The sequence below is a fragment of the Periplaneta americana genome, chromosome 3 (assembly GCF_040183065.1).
Source record: "Periplaneta americana isolate PAMFEO1 chromosome 3, P.americana_PAMFEO1_priV1, whole genome shotgun sequence".
In the NCBI taxonomy this organism is placed as follows: domain Eukaryota; kingdom Metazoa; phylum Arthropoda; class Insecta; order Blattodea; family Blattidae; genus Periplaneta; species Periplaneta americana.
Window position 1 is genome coordinate 58,524,065 of NC_091119.1, and position 14,813 is coordinate 58,538,877.

Below are 14,813 nucleotides of genomic sequence, written 5' to 3' on the forward strand. Positions count from 1 at the left end.
TAATTACTTAATTAATTAAGTAAATAAATAAGAAAATTGACTTTTCGACAAGTGTGGAAAGTTACCTCGTTGCTAAATATTTAATTAAATTTCCATTTTTATTGCTTCATCCGATTTTCACATGAATTTATAGTATTTGGCCAATGAAATCTCTCTGATATTATTCGTGGGTTATTTTTAAGCCAAGTAAATAGACAGGGTGTTTATGGACACACTGTATTTTGTGTACTAAGAAAGTGAAGTGTCAAGTGTCACAAAATTTCTCCTTTCTGCGAAAACAAAGCGGTTCAATGCGGAAAGACGGACAGTCATATCGACATATGGCGTCTTATAACATACGCGTGGGACAATCTAAAAATAAACTTGACCGTCTACGATAAAGAACGCCGTCTACAGTTCACGTGAATTGTTTTTCACTTGGGTCTTATGTCTCGACGGATTTTTTGCCCCTTTGTGCAGTCTCATCGCCCATATAGTCCTCCTTATTTTACCCCACACCTCCTCTTCCTGAATTCCTACAACCCTTTACCAATTGGCTTCCTTTCCTTCACCCTCTTCTTCCTCACTATATCTTCTTCTCTGTCATCCCACGCCCCGTGCCGTCCCCATACCTTCTCGCAGTCTCACTTCTTTCCCCTCGCCAAGGAACTCTTTAGATCTCTATGTGGCCAACCTGCCTTTGATCATCTGCTCCCACTTCTTCTTTTTAAGATTTCCTTCTCTATTTCTGCTCTTGAAAGAGAAGTTGCAGCTCAGGGTATCCGAGAGATCAAATTGCAGGCGCGGATCGTGTATCGTGACTCATGAGTTGAACAACTCAACCCAACAAATTGCTCCGGCTTTCTTTTTGACTTCTTACTCCCCAGCCACTATTTCTTTCAGCATCTCCAGTTGCTATTCATTTGCATATACAAATTTCAAACCGGGAGAACAAAATTACACAAATAAACATTTGCATACAAGTGGAGAATCAAATGAAACCGTCACGCCACCACCCTTACCCAGCATGCAGCCTGACGCTTATTGTATTTCATTATTTCATTGTACACATGATTTCTTTTCTCCTCCTCTAGCTTAAGTGGTATCGTTCTTGGATAAAAACCCAGAGAATCCAGACTTATTTTCTTCCGTTAAAGACTAATTTATGTTCTTTGTTTTGTGTTTATGTTTTCCATCTCCACTGTAACTTTGCCGCTTCTGTAGCTCTAGTGCTAGCGCGCTGGACTCCCATTCAGGCGGCTCGAGTTTGATCCCTGGTCATGTGATAGAATTTGTGGTAGACAAAGCAGACATTGGAAAGAGATTTTCCCGAGATATTCCAGTTTCCCTCTATCATTCCATCAACACTCTCCACCTGTCCCTCATTTAATCTATAACACTGGTATGCAACCATTTTGCTACAGAGAAACTGTTTATGTTTTTTCAGTTCCCCACTATGGATAGTTACGAAGTTCATATGTAGTTTCGTTTCATCACTTCCAATTTTCTAAAAATTGACTTTTTTTTTTAAATTCATGAAAATAATATATACTAATTTCAGGATAAATTATATTATTATTATTATTATTATTATTATTATTATTATTATTATTATTATTATTATTATTATTATTATTATTATTATTATTATGTTGTTGTTTCAATGCCTTGCATCTAGCAATGAAGCCATTAGCATTCGTGCTCTCCAATACTTCTGGGCTACAGTGTCTTCTGCAGTAGTGCATTGCAGCTCTTCAAGTGGCTCTCGTTCATCTCCTCTTGACTGTTGCACAGGGGACACGATGGTGAATTTACAATTTGTAGTTTATGTGAGTGGCTTACCAAGCAATCGTGTCCTGTAAGCAGCCTGAAGGCTGCAACTGCAGTTTTCCGTGGTGCTTGTGGGATTACATCTGGGTTCAAGATTAGGGTGTTCCATTTTTTGTTTTCGGCATGTATTTTTGTTTCCCCAATATGAAGGTGTGAGAATTTAGAACTGATCAGGTGCTTTACTGAAGTCATTGGCAGATTTGTCGTTTTCATTTGCTGTATTGTTGTCCCTTTCTTGGCAAGTGTATCTGCCAGTTCGTTGCCTTCGATCCCACAGTGTGCCGGCACCCACTGTTTGTGAATTGTTTTGTTAAGGTTTTGAAGTTGAACTAACATGTTGTAGCAATCCTTTATTTTCTCTGATTTTTTGTGGTGATTGAGCATATTGCTTGAATTGCAGCTTTGGAATCTGAGAGGATTACTGCTTTATTGTACTTGTTAATTGGGAGATTCATTAATTGCTGTAGACCTATGTGTATTGCCATTATTTCTCCGTCATAGTTTGTGGTGTTAAGACCTGTTGCTTGAAAAAATGAGAATAGTGAACACGAGACTCCAGCTCCAGTTCGGTGGTCTTTAGAAGATCCGTCTGTAAAAATATGCAACCATTCTTTTGGGGGATATTTTGTGTTGATTGTTTCTAGGGTTAGAGCTTTCATTACATCTGTGGGTGTTTCTGATTTATTTACTTCTTCTGTTAGCTGTAATTATTATTATTATTATTATTATTATTATTATTATTATTATTATTATTATTATTATTACTATTATTACTATCTGAAAGTTAAAATTTACAAAACAGTTATATTACCGGTTGTTCTGTATGGTTGTGAAACTTGGTCTCTCACTTTGAGAAAGGAACAGAGATTAAGGGTGTTTGAGAATAACGTTCTTAGGAAAATATTTGGGGCTAATAGGGATGAAGTTACAGGAGAATGGAGAAAGTTACACAATACAGAAGTGCACGCATTGTATTCTTCACCTGATATAATTAGGAATATTAAATCTAGATGTTTGAGATGGACAGGGCATGTAGCACGTATGGGCGAATCCAGAAATGCATATAGAGTGTTAGTTGGGAGGCCGGAGAGAAAAAGGCCTTTGGGGAGGCCGAGATCTAGGTGGGAGGATAATATTAAAATGGATCTCTGTTCCTCTCTCAAAGTGAGAGTCCAAGTTTCACAGCCATACAGAACCTGAAATTATAAATAAACAAAAATAAGTAGATACCTGTCATGTTATTTTCCTTGCTATCAAAAGTGGCCTCACTTGTTCTGGGAACAGAGGCGCTAATAATCCATTACAAGATCTTCATGATTACACCATCTTCATGAAGATGTTCCTCTGAGTCAGTCACTTCTAGTTGCACGTTTTGTTTGCCGATCACTGCATCCAGTGGCACATAGATAAGGAGAGCTTTCACTTCCTTTACTTTCTCAGAAGTGAGCTTTATTGACGTGACATACTTCTTTGGCAAAACAAGCTGAGGGACGTCGGCCTGTTCTTAATGCGACATCTGTTCACATCAACACTGGTTACGAGCTTAGAAATATAGGCATTCTGGAGGTCATAATCACACAACTGCCAGAAATTACGAAATACAGATTGTATTTTCTCCATACCTAATGCGTTGAAGCACACACAAGTACATGGCGGGCCTATACCGCGAGCTGGTACATGTCGAGATGTTTTCGTACTAATGTACGATTCACCTTTGTTCCTTTTAATCTTTGCTTGTACGTTTTTCAATTTATCGACATGCCTCTGACGTTTCCTATAATAATCAGATATGGCTGGTTGATTATTTATCACTGTCACTATTACTCATAATAAACTATTACAATGTCCATAAATACACTACGGCTATACTCGGCTGTGTGGTTACAACAACATTGAGCCAATGAATGGCGCGAGCCTTCAGGCAGAGTGGCGTATTAGCCCTTCTCGTACGGAGTAATATTAATATTATGAACCTGACACAGACTACGCATTTTCTCCAACCTTACAAACAATGATAATTTCGATGTAGTAAGGGCGAGCTGGCCAACGTCTTCCAGACTTATGTTCCAGATATGTGTCTTTAATATTTGGAGGTGTAAAAAACGCAAAATTTGACCCTTGGCTGGCTCGCCCTTCTCTTACGGAACGCCTCATATGGTAAGACTGGTGCATAATAACATTTGTTCATTAATGAGACGGAATGGTTGCTATGGAGGGCAGAAAATCATACGAATTATACTAACAAACATTTCTGGCGCATTTAAGTTCGCTTCGCACTAGTTAAAATTCAAGAAAAATAGAATGAAATAATCAGAACCTATCAATATATCGTCATTTCGAACCGCTGAACTTCGCTAAAGCCTCTTGTGTATTATTATAACATTTGCTCCGATTTTTAAAAGTGAAATCTTATTGTTCGCGGTGATATTTGAGCTTCATACCATTTTACTAAACAGAGACCAACTTCAATCAAAAAAACTGTACAAAATAATAAATTATTTAACATAGTAACAGCACAGTCTAATATAATACAGTCACGAAGCTTGAGTTATGAGAGTGCTAGGAACAATAGACTGTGCCGGTACTATTTCGCATTGTTTGTAATGAGGCGATATTAGCGATCCTAATGGTTAGCAACTATCTATGGATGCATATTTACTATGTATTGAGCTTCGTGATTGTATACACTAGACTGAGGTAAATTTATTTTAATAATGATAACATTCAAATAGGCCTACTTCATTTGTAGAACTGAAATCCAAACAAAAACCCTGTACGCTAACTAACGCAGGAAAATGCGATCGATAGGAAAAGTTTTGCAACGGCTTCGTTGCCCATTTTCTAGGCTCTGTGGGGGACATCGTATTCATTAAGAGTTAAAGCTCTGGCTGGCGTTGCCAAGAAGCAAGGAGGTGAGTTACTCTGGCCAAATACTGAGAATTATCGTTACAGTCTTGTATACTCGGGCTAAAAAATGGTGGCCTAACCCTCCCAGGGGTACTGGTGTAAACCACTTGCTTTGCTGAAGATATAGTGACCTTCCCCAACACTAAAGCTGTCGCAGTACAACCAACAATCTGTCCCGGATAGATATACAAGACGCTGGCTGCATCCTGCTACATGATTCAGCGTGCGGCACGATGGCAAAGAAGCATGCAAATATACGGCTTGCAGTGAATTTATGTATTTTCTCTTCGTTGCTTCAGTTAATATTATTCCCCGTGTTTTCATGGTGTCCTTATCATCTTCGTCAATCTCACCATTAACATCATTATTAAATACCAAGATTTGTATCCTTTGATCAGTTTTGTCATCGCTATTGTGATTATATTATGAACCAATAATAGACATTCGAAAATAAAGCTGCAAATAACTGTATACCTCAGTTTTATATGATCAGTATAGTGACAATAAACAAACGGCAAGGGATGCACGCCATCTAAGGACGAAGATCGTAACTTCACTTCTTTGTCGGAAATCAGACCAATGTCCATCAAAGTGTGTACAGGGACATCATTTTATTTCTACTTCAACTTTTATTGTACCCGAGTTTTTGAATGTACTTCACTCCCACCCCTTCTACTAACGAAGTTCCAACTGTCCTTCACACAGAACCAAGGCCGCAGTACTGAGTTAGTGATTATAGTACGTTTCAGAAATATGTTCGCGTTCTCCAGTGACGAAAACTTCCAATATTGAATCATATTTTCGCACAGGTACTGTCGTCCGTTTGCCTACGTCGCATCCCGATTTCCCCCACCTGCTTTTGCTCGCTCCACTGTAAAGACTAGTGGCTGGGCTTTCTTAGCTCTTTTCTGAAAACATTAATTTCTGTTAGGAATTAATTGGACGTCTATGTAATATTATGCAACTGTTTAAAATAACTTAAAAGGGCCTCGTTAAGTAATTAACTATCACGTGATTCCCCTCCCTTTCTACGATCCTGTGACATAACCACTTGGACGGACAGTAGATAGCATCTCTGTGTAATGTTATCTGTGCGGGTCGGGCAGAAGTGAAGACTGAATTTACAGTACGTAAGGTACTCTTTTATAGAGTAGGTACAGAATTATTTCAACATGAGTTACTAAGTATGAAGGGCGAAACTGGTAATTGGAATTAGATGCAATAGTCTATAGTGCGATAATAGGCACAAAAGAACTGAAACCTGTATCGAAATGAACGGCCACCATTTTCAAAAATGTGTTTAAATATCCATATTATGATTATTTTTATTTTAACTCCATTCTCTATATCGTACGCTAATGTGCTGCAGACAGTATAATATACACTGCATAATGAATACGTTCGTATGGATAACTCAGTTCGTGAGTAAAAACACTTATTGTTAATACTGTACTGTATTTTGATTAAACAAAAACCTAATGAAATTTATCACACTCAGAATCGCGATATTTCCTATTTTACGTAAATGGATGAACTACTTTTATTCCCTCCTATACCTAGTAAAGTGATGCGTTTGTATTTTACGCAAGTATCATCGAACTCCAGTCGTGGAAGAGGGTGGTAAACGGTGTTTCCGGGTCTCAATCATTAATCCAAAGGTATAGCCAGGTTAATATTAAAAATGTTAGTAAAAATAAAATGATGTCCCTGTATAAAGAAACGCTATCTTATAAACCATAGTAGAGGTGTTGTACAGTAGTGGCAAAAAAAAAACGGACCGACCCTTGTAGCTGATTTCAGGGCCTTGTTCACTCCAGAGCACGATAGACTGGTAACTAACACTTTCGTGGTTTGAATCCTGCCTGGGAAGGAACCCCTTTTTTTTTTCCTTATTCAAATTTATTCCCAATACTTTTCGATTGCAGCGATAGTTTACTACTTAATTAACTTATTATTCCCAGAACATGAATTTTAGCAGCAATCGAAAAGTATTGGGAATAAATTTGAATAAGGAATAAAAAAAAGTTTCCTTCCCAGGCAGGATTCGAAACACGAAACTCTTAGTTATCAGTCTATCGTGCTCTGGAGCGAACAAGCTCTGAAATCAGCCACAAGGGTCGGTCCGGTTTTTTTTTCTCACTACTGTACATACAACATTGCATTACATTTACATACATACTGCACATAGTACAAATAAACACAGAGTAACTACATACATACAGGGCAAAGCATTTGAAATTGAATATGCAAGGTTTAAGGGGTATACCCAAGTGCCATTATCTTAACTGATGATAATTCATGTCATAAGGAAGAAAAAATGTCCTCACAATTTTTTTATAATTGCAATATTTAACACAATTATTAAAGTTTACAATATTAGACTTTTACAAAGTTTCTGGATGGGGAAGAGGGGGGTTTTTACAAGTATACAGTACAGCTCAAGCGGGTACCTACAGACATACCGGTACAAAACAGATGTTCTGTTCTAACGCAGGAGCGGACCAAGATAATACTGTTGTTTACATATAACGAGTATCAAATACTAACTTTCAATCTCATTATTAGAACATTATGGTAAATTTCCATTTTATTTAACAATATTGCTCCATTTTTTATTGTACGTCTAAAAAAGAAATAATAATGATTTACTGCATCAAATCACACGAACTTTCTTCCTAATGCAACATTTTATTCCCTCCCGCTTCCATAAAGCAGTATCAGTTTTAAATAAATTTCTGGTTTTGTGATTTTCGAAACGGAGTAAAAGACTCCTAGGGTGGTATTCATAGACATTTCGCAGCACGCGCTACGAGCGCCCTAAGCTAGCCCCGGCTATCCACTGGTTACTAGTACAGAATTCAAATAATATCCTATCGCTAACAGTGGTTTATGAACATGAAAAACGCTGATAATCCACCGAAAGCAAGCGCTAAAATGTCTATAAATACGGCCCCTAGTTTCTAATAATCGTTGAGAAATTGCTACAAACGTTCGCCGATTAGGTAACCTTCTTTGTGGAAAACGTTGATGGTACATCCTTTTGCCTCACTTGAATTACGACGATTTTTTCCATAAATTAAAAGCATATGATATTCCTAAACTATGAATGACATTGTAAGCTGTTTATCGAATATGCTGTACTGATCTGTCATCCGCTCGGCAGCAGAGCTATGGACAGGGAGCTTGAACTCAGCTGATTCGTACGTCTGTGCAGAGTACTGCCTGCTCAACACGTCTCTCACGCTAGAATATTAAGAAAGTTAAGCATCCATTTTTATTTAACTTCACGAAAACGTAATAGAACACACAAATATTTATTTAAACTAATATTAACTCTTTGCTAGATATACCTACTGATGTAATTGTTTTCGTAATTTTACTAACGATGTGAGCAGTATAACGCAAATAAAATAAGGAAATAAACATTTTTTCTGGAACATCTGTAAAGTTTTGACTCTATGTTGTATGGACATTTTTTGATCCTGTAGACCGTCCCCGACGTCTTTGAAAAGGCACTTATACCCCTTACACCGTGTATAATGAATAGAGTTTGTAATAAATTATAAAATAAGTAAATATTTGAACAATTAAAGAACAAATCCCAAACCCCCAAAATCCACTTTATCCATTATTCCAGAAAAACCATTTATCGCCTACTCATGTCAGTCTAATGGCCAATCCTATCCCTTGAACATCTAAATTACATTGTACAAAATTTTCAAATCCCTTATTCTTTTGTCATAATTTCAGAAATCTTTTACTAGTTCCCTCAGAGTTGGCCGTGTACAAGTAAATACAATACTTTCAACTGCAACCTTATATACTGATACAAGTTCTTCAAAAATAAACATTCTACAATATACAGTATTACGATAAATTTAATTATCGTCAAAGTTGATATTCAGTAATCTGTGCACATATTTCACTTCATCTCAATGTAAATATTACATTAACAGTTCTTTTTTAACCACGAACCTAACGTAAGTTCATATTACAGTATTTTTTAGTTGGTTATTTAACGACGCTACATCAACTACGAGGTTATTTAGCGTCGATGAGATTGGTGATGGCGAGATGAGGCCGAGGATTCGCCGTAGATTACCTGGCATTCACCTCACGGTTGGAGAAAACTCGGAAAAAACCCAACCAGGTAATCAGCCCACGCGGGGATCGAACCTGAGCCCGAGCGCAACTTCAAACCGGCAGCCAAGTGCCTTAACCGACTGAGCCACACCGGTGGCTATATTACAGTATTATAAATATTTTTAATGACTTTTATGTTTAAATATATTCATGTAATCAACATCGACCTAAATATGACCATTAGATGGTTGAAAGCGTTAGTCAAATCCACTCTCTATAAATAATGTAATTGAGGACCGTTTTTGCAAAACATGCTAACTGCAAAATTTGAAAAATTCAGATTTTCATGGATTCTTTAACATAAGGCATGCCTCTACATGATGTTGAAAGCGTCTTAGTAAAATTGGGTTATTTCTCTTCATTGTAGTGTGTCAAACTGTGATCGTTTTTTCAAAACTTACTTTCTACTATAAGTGAGAGATACAGCAAAACTTTCTTACTATAGTGTTTTGTCTCTCCTGTAAAATTTAGTTTTTCAGTTAGCAAGTTTTGCAAAAACGGTCCTCAATTGTTCTTTTAACCTTTCACATTGTTTAGTAAGTCTGTACACTGAAAACTACCTAATAAACTTTATTATAAATATTGATTTGATTTTATTCATATTCATTGTGAATCCACTGATTTGAAAGAACTTGGACATATCATTAAAATAAATATTCATCAAGACTTAAATCAATTATATCTGTATTAACTGTGAAGACAGGAACATCTCAGCAAATAAAATATAATTAAAACCAATATTTAAATCATTTACCATTACCAAAAACAGGAAACTGCCTAAAACGCATCCTTGAGGAACTCAACAATCAATATTTGCAAATTCTGAAAAGTCAGTATTATAATAACCGGTTTGCTGTCGGTTATAAGGGCCATTCCATAGTAGATTAATTAGAAACAAATATCACACGAGATACAAAGTCCTGTAAAAGGCCAGAGTGCTGTCTTCTTTATCAAAGCTAATGATGACAGTTGAAAGAAATATCAAACAACATTCAGAGTGAACATTTCACTTATAAATCCAAATTGAGCATTAGTAAACGCAGATTGTTCTTAATTATTAATTGTAATGACCCCAACGATTAGTGAGCGTCTTCGTTCTTTTCCTTTCCCTCTCAAGAACTCTTGGAAATGGCTTAATATTCTGATAATATTTTCAGCAATGAATAAAGTTGAAACAAAACACAATGAAATGCTTAACAACTTCTTCGAAACGCTCGTAACTAGGGGGAGATTTGTAAGGGGATGAAAGGAACTTCCCCAAGGCGGAAAGCATCCTCCGCTTCTCACAGATTGCTCATCCCAAACAGAGATGATAATTTTCCCCTTCATTTCATTTTTATAAACGGATTTGTGAACACAAATGCATAGCGTGGTCCAAAATTGCTGAATTCAACAATTTTATCTCATCACTGTAACTAAAGACGCTACATAAATGACACAATCAGTGTTTCTTACGCATATTAAGTTTTCTCTTACACGTTTTCAATGTAGCTTCTACGTATTAGAGTTATGCTAGCTGAGAAAATGCACGTTCGAACACACAGCTCTACAGCGTCAGTAGGTCTAAGGATTTTAGGCCGAAGCCTAATGACAGAAGGTCTAATTTTGTAAGTCTAATGACATTTTGTCTAGGGAACCAAGTCTAATACAACCTAGTCCAATTTACAAAAATGTCTAATACTACATAGTATAACTTGCAATGATGTCTAACACTGTCATGCCTAAATTGTAAGAATAATACATCTGTTATCTGTATATTATTGTTTATTACATATAACTCAGGAGTAAAATACAGTAGGTCTAATATTGAAATAGTTGAGCAATGAAAATAACACTATTTATACTTCTTTGGATTCTTAAGTGGTAGTCGAAATTATTATGAACAATATTTTTTTTTTCTACTTTTAGGCGAATTAATAGGGGTTTCATGAAATCGGTCCTAAGTACCCCTTTTATACATGAGCCCATCCCCAATGATCACATGGGCTCGCTCCCGTCCAGGTATAAACATTTTCCTTCCCATTTTATGCAGACTTAAAAATGTTTGATACAGAAGCTTAAGTGGTTAGGTACAGCTTACAGTAGTAAAAGTTTTGGAAATATTCAACATTTTTTTCCCTCCATTACTGTCTCTTGAAGAATAATGAAAATTGGTATGTGTAAACCAGTGTCCTCCTGCTGTATGAAAAAATATTTTTATGGTTTAAAAAAATTATTTATATATATTTTTTTTTTCAAAATTCAAAATGGTGGCAGTTTACTGTGCAGTGATGAAGCGTTTCCCTCATAACTCATAAACTTGTTAATTTTTTCATGCTCCTTCTCTTTTATTTTATTGCAGAAACTTATGTTTACAATATCATGTTCTTTCAGCTACATTCCTTAATAAATCATATATAATTTTTTTTTTCCATTTTGTGTTAGAAGAAAACACTGATATTTGACCATTTTTAAAAATGAATTGATTTTTTATCAGACAATCTATCCAACGTAGAGAAGTGATCTTGCATCGTATTGTAGATTTCACATGCATAAATACACACAAAAAATTTTATCACAGAATGTTGGATAGTTTTTGTGTTTTGTGGGAAACGCTTCATCACTGCACAGTGAAATGAATTTTGAAAAAAAAAATGTAAATAATTTTTTTACATCGTAACTTTTTTTTCCATATAGCAGAAGGACAGTGTTTTACACATACTAATTGTCATTATTGTACAAGGTACAGTAATGGAGGAAAAAAATGTTGAATATTTCCAAAATGTTACTGCTGTAAGCTGTACCTAACCCCTTAACGTACTTGGTGCAGAGTCACTTCGTCCAAAAAAAAAAAAAAGATATGATAAAATCTAAAAAGGTAAAATTTTGAAAGCAACGCTTCTAACAGAGTCGTATCTTGTTATTGCATAGGATGTGTATAGTATATGTATTGTATAGTAGTAGAGACTCGGCTAATTCCGCAATATTAAGAAGTAAATCTATCATATTTGTATCAAAATGTTCATTGAAAAATATTATCAATGTATGTAGACATGAACGAAACCTTTCATTACCAAATGAGATAAAGAGATCTATTAAAATGCAAATATATTTAATTGTATATACATTACAGTTGAAAAAAACTCTGGTAATTCCGCAACAGTGCGGATAAATCGGCAATAGGACTTAGCTAATTCCGCAGTCATAAATAATTATGAAAGTAACATAAAAGGATCAATTTATATGGTAACAATGCTCACTTTCTTCACAGCTGTGTAGCAAAACACGAAAAACAGTCAACTTTCAATGTTTCACTGTATTACCGACAGAGGTGTCGACCAATATCTTTCATTTTTTTTCTATAGTATTGCAGAGGACATGCCTCCTGTTGACAGCCTCTCAAAACTTACGTTCACGCTATTGTAAAGCCGCAGTAAAATCATATATGCACTACTGCGGAATTACCCGTACTGTGAAATTAGCCGAGTTTCCCCTATAGTATAGTACATTGTTAGTATATGTATTCATTTTGCTAAAAATGTTCTGAAACTGACAAGGTACCGTACTACTAAGAAAATGTATGGTCATTATCGTAACAATATCAATATTTTTAGTAAGTATTGTCAAAATTATTTCAAATTTACACATATATTTTATTTAGACATTAACACATTAGACATAACTTTTATTTATACACTTAGGTATTAAACATTTTTCCTTTAGACTTGAGTTATTATTGGACATTTTTTTATTAAATTTCATGTTTTATTAGATCTACTGTCTATTAGACTGCTGTCCTTAGACGTAATGACCTGAAACCCCGAGAACAGGAAAAAGTGTGAGCTTCTACAATGATCATCATGTTCAAAAAATATATAGGTTATACTGTATTATTTTTAAGATATAGGAACATTTCGAATAAAAGTTACACTTCACCATTTAATCTCAAAAAGTAAGATAAACGTCACACATGGGTAGAAGAGGTACCCTAGGAGATTCTTTAGTAAAAACTAAGATATGTTTCATTAATAATATTTCAGTTTCAATACCTCCTTCATAATATAAAAAGGTAAAATATGTAGTACATATTAAGACAATAATGTTCTCTGCGTTAGCTGAGTGGCTAGACCTTCAGCCTGACACGCAGGCGGCCCGGGTTCGAGTCCTGGTCAGGTCTGGGATTCTTCATTGAAAAATCCATAGTGACACACTTAGCGGACAAGGTCACCGTCGGGATTTTTCTCGAGGTTTTCCCGTTTCTCCATATTATGCATTTACATCATTCCGTCAACATTTCTTCATTTCGTCATCATTCCATAGCATTCCCCAAACGCCGGCTAACGACGCACGGAGGGGGCTGATCTAGGGATGAGTGGGGATACCTGCTCGAAATTTGGGTACGCAGCGAACCTTAGTATAGTCAGCTAGTGTGGCTTTGGACCGACTTGAAAGCACTTGTTAACAAGTATTAGACTGACAAACAGAATATTCGTTACCACTTAGGTAAGTTTTGTTAAAAAATAAATAGTAAATAAATTGTTCCATGAAAATTCTACTCTTACGAATATTAATACAGACATTCCATTGAGAGTTCTGCAACAACTGTAGAATGTAATTGAGTACTAGAGATGAACAACGATCGAGAAAGCAAGACTAACAGCGCCCGTAAAGTCGAAAACCCGCATGACAATGTTGACTACATCGCGTCGTTGACGTAAAGACTGCTCGTGAGCGTTTCGAGACGTCGAAAGTCCCGAACGCGTCAAGCAGTCTTGAATCACTACAAATGTGTATACCTGCTTGAACTTTTATCTACTTTGACAACTGTTGTAGGATATGTATAAACAATCAAGTAGCCTATTTGAAACATCATCTCTATCTTTCAGTGTATAATATTCTGTTCTCCAGACTTTATTTAATTACTAGGCCATTATTAAGAGGCTAGGAATGTTCCTTGCATATGTTTTAGATCAAGTGTGCAATATCAAGTAAAAAGATATAAACGTTATGTTTTATGTTTCTTAGAAATTCAAATAAATAAATAAACGTTCCTATTTATATAACCATAGAAATTTCATATAATAGAACCAGAACATTTTGATAACTAAGATACTGTTCTGTTTTGTCTTTTTGTCTCATTTAAACATTTATAATATTTATTTCAATCATGTACGTTATTCAAAATTACGAAATCTTTCCACGCCGACCAAATGCTATTTCGAGAATGATGAGCGAGAATCGAAGCGCACTAGAATGACGAGACGAGACGAGACAAATGCAACAAACACAGCGAGCGAGAGAGGCAGTTAGTTTTGTTCATCTCTACACTGTACCCAGTCTCTCTGCTAGATATCAAACTAAAAAAAATTCCTTGTCAAGGCGGTAACCTCGGAATTTAGACTGCATAATCTATTCTAGACCCTTTATCGTTCGTAGATCTACTCTATGCAACGGATGTTCTAGCGGTATGTGTTGTTTTCCTAGATGTTGGTCAGCATATAATATGTTCATCCAAATTTTGCAGATAATCAGTTATCATTTCTTGAAGTTGCGGTAGTGTTCATCGATAAAAGGATATAGACTTACTACTTCAAAAACAGTCACTGAATAAGGTACAATGGAGTGAGTTCTGGAGACCTTGCAGGCCACGATATTGTTTGCCACGTCCAATCCATTGTGGAAAAATGTGGATCAAGAAAAATATGTATGTCGGCCTCGGTAGCTGTCCGTCTATGCTCGAGGTTGCGGGTTCGATCCCGCCCCAGGTCGATGGCATTTTAAGTGTGTTTAAATACCACAGGCTCATGTCAGTAGGTTTACTGGCATGTAAAAGAACTCCTGAGGGACAAAATTCCGGCACACCTGCGACGCCGATATAACCACTGCAGTTGCGAACGTCGTTAAATATACCATAATTTAAGTTTTTTAAAGAAAAATATGATTTAAGTAGAGTGATGTACTATCTAGTTAAAAAA